Below are 3,703 nucleotides of genomic sequence, written 5' to 3'. Positions count from 1 at the left end.
ATCGTTTAACCTTATTTTCTAAAACAGAGATGGGTAATAAACATGTAGAAAATATGACCAGAATGCTATAAAATTTCATGATGCAAGGATACGCACACGCTTCTTAGAATGGAGTTGACATTCTTTTGCTGGACTAGATCAGACTAGTTCTTTGGCCACTGGAATCTGCTTATTATTAGTGGGAGTTGGGTTTCTCTGTGCTGGAGCAGTATCTATGAAAAATGGAGTTGGTTTATTATCTCCTATCGTTTGGATCTTTTGCAAAGACCTGGTTTGTAACCCTTCAAATTCTAACATAGCCGTCTTCCCCTTGCATGCCTTATATAGAAGAATGGTGATTCAGTTATAAAACATGCTACAACAGAGATGGAATAGGTACTGTAAGTGCATCTAGTGCCCCTTAGTGATTTTGGTGTATTGAAGACTTATAGGTTAAGGGACTAATGCGTTTGTGAGTGTACACAGGTCTTTAAGTCTATGAGGAGCTTGATATTTACAGAGAAAGTCGACCCCTAAAAATGAAGTTCTTCGACTGAAGACTTTGGATCACTGAAGACTTTCTGAAGACTTTGAAAGTGAAGAAATTGGTGTGACCTTGAAGACTTGGTATTCATTCGAGGAACATGAAGCGTGAAGACTTTTGTTTTCGTAATTTCATTTTCTCTTTCTTGAGTCATAGGAAACACCGTACTGTTAAAGGAGGTCGAGGAAATACTAAGGAAAAAATTCCAAGTGATGCTCAACTCAAAATCCTACACCTACCAATCCCTTCGAGTGAAGCCATTGGAAATCTCATACAGTTCAGTCAATTTCTTCAGTGACAGAGACGAAGTTCTTCTGATCTCTAAGGAATTTGTCCTGACTGAGGAGTTAGGAATTCACCAGTGTGGATTGCCTACATAGTGAGGAACAGGATAGCCCTGAGGATTTTGCTACTCAAAATTCCGACCGTTGCTGTGCTATGCGCCAGCTGTCCCAAAATATCTATCCACCTAACGGTCATATCATTAAAGGTCATTTATGTCTTATCACGTCGGGCTGGTCCCTAGGCTATAAATAGCCGCCCCCTACAACCACTAGTTGGTTGGCTGCTCCGAGAGAAACTGACACTTGTCATTTGAGAGCAACCCATCCTCTGAGGACTTTGAGCGAAAATCATCAAGAGAGGAAAAACCAAAAACCCAAAACCCAAACACCTACAAACCCCAAGTGATTGAGCATCACTGAAGAGATTGATCCTGCGTGGATCCGACGCTTGTTACCTTTGAAGACTGTGCTTCTTCCAGACGGTTAGGCGTCATGGTCTAGAGCATCCAAGAGGAATTGTGGATCACCGAGTTGTTGGAAATATGCCCTAGAGGCAATAATAAAAGGATTATTATTATATTTCCTTGTCCATGATAATTGTCTTTTATTCATGCTATAATTGTGTTATCCGGAAATCGTAATACATGTGTGAATACTTAGACACCAACATGTCCCTAGTAAGCCTCTAGTTAACTAGCTCGTTGATCAACAGATAGTCATGGTTTCCTGACTATGGACATTGGATGTCATTGATAACGAGATCACATCATTAGGAGAATGATGTGATGGACAAGACCCAATCCTAAACATAGCACAAGATCGTATAGTTCGTTTGCTAGAGTTTTTCCAATGTCAAGTATCGTTTCCTTAGACCATGAGATCGTGTAACTCCCGGATACCGTAGGAGTGCTTTGGGTGTACCAAACGTCACAACGTAACTGGGTGACTATAAAGGTATACTACGGGTATCTCCGAAAGTGTCTGTTGGGTTGACACGGATCAAGACTGGGATTTGTCACTCCGTATGATGGAGAGGTATCTCTGGGCCCACTCGGTAAAGCATCATCATAGTGAGCTCAGAGTGACCAAGTGTCTGGTCACGGGATCATGCATTACGGTACGAGTAAAGTGACTTGCCGGTAACGAGATTGAACGAGGTATTGGGATACCGACGATCGAATCTCGGCAAGTAACGTACCGATTGACAAAGGGAAATGTATACGGGGTTGCTTGAATCCTCGACATCGTGGTTCATCCGATGAGATCATCGAGGAGCATGTGGGAGCCAACATGGGTATCTAGATCCCGCTGTTGGTTGTTGACCGGAGAGCCATCTCGGTCATGTCTACATGTGTCCCGAACCCGTAGGGTCTACACACTTAAGGTTCGGTGACGCTAGGGTTGTAGAGATATAATATGTAGTAACCCGAAAGTTGTTCAGAGTCCCGGATGAGATCCCGGACGTCACGATGAGTTCCGGAATGGTCCGGAGGTGAAGAATTATATATAGGAAGTGCAGTTTCGGCCATCGGGAGAGTTTCGGGGTCACCGGTATTGTACCGGGACCACCGGAAGGGTCCCGGGGGTCCATCGGGTGGGGCCACCCATCCCGGAGGGCCCCATGGGCTATAGTGGGGAGAGGAACCAGCCCATAGTGGGCTGGTGCACCCCCCTTGGCCCACCCCAAGCGCCTAGGGTTGGGAACCCTAGGGTGGGGGGCGCCCCACCTGGCTTGGGGGGCACTCCACCCCTTGGCCGCCCCCCTAGGAGATCCCATCTCCTAGGGCCAGCGCCCCCTCCTAGGGGAGCCTATATAAAGGGGGGGAGGGAGGGGCAGCCGCACCCTTGAGTCTTGGCGCCTCCCTCTCCCCTGCTACACCTCTCCCTCTCGAAGTAGAACGACGAAGCCCTGCTGCGGTGACCCCTGCATCCACCACCACGCCGTCGTGCTGCTGGATCTTCATCAACCTCTCCTTCCGCCTTGCTGGATCTAGAAGGAGGAGACGTCACGCTGACCGTATGTGTGTTGAACGCGGAGGTGCCGTCCGTTCGGCGCTAGGATCTCCGGTGATTTGGATCACGTCGAGTACGACTTCCTCATCCCCGTTCTTTGAACGCTTCCGCGCGTGATCTACAAAGGTATGTAGATGCAATCTGATCACTCGTTGCTAGATGAACTCATAGATGGATCTTGGTGAAACCGTAGGAATTTTTTTTGTTTTCTGCAACGTTCCCCAACAGTGGTATCAGAGCCAGGTTTATGCGTAGTTCTCTTTGCATGAGTAGAACACAATTTGTTGTGGGCGTAGATGTTGTCAACTTTCTTGCCGCTACTAGTCTTATTTTGCTTCAGCGGTATTGTGGGATGAAGCGGCCTGGACCAACCTTACACGTACGCTTACGTGAGACCGGTTCCACCGACTGACATGCACTAGTTGCATAAGGTGGCTGGCGGGTGTCTGTCTCTCCCACTTTGCTTGAAGCGGATTTGGTGAAAAGGGTCCTTATGAAAGGTAAATAGAAGTTGACAAATCACGTTGTGGCTTTCACGTAGGTAAGAAAACGTTCTTGCTAGAACCCTATTGCAGCCACGTAAAACTTGCAAACAACAATTAGAGGACGTCTAACTTGTTTTTGCAGCAAGTGTTTTGTGATGTGATATGGCCAAAGTTGTGATGAATGATGAATGATATATATGTGATGTATGAGATGTTCATGCTATTGTAATAGGAATCACGACTTGCATGTCGATGAGTATGACAACCGGCAGGAGCCATAGGAGTTGTCTTTATTTTTTGTATGACCTGCGTGTCATTGAGAAACGCCATGTAAATTACTTTACTTTATTGCTAAACGTGTTAGCCATAGTAGTAGAAGTAATAGTTGGCGAGCAACT

This window comes from Triticum urartu, chromosome 2A, assembly GCF_056163025.1.
Source record: "Triticum urartu cultivar PI428250 chromosome 2A, HENAU_Tu73, whole genome shotgun sequence".
In the NCBI taxonomy this organism is placed as follows: Eukaryota; Viridiplantae; Streptophyta; class Magnoliopsida; order Poales; family Poaceae; genus Triticum; species Triticum urartu.
This window is presented reverse-complemented; position numbering follows the sequence as displayed.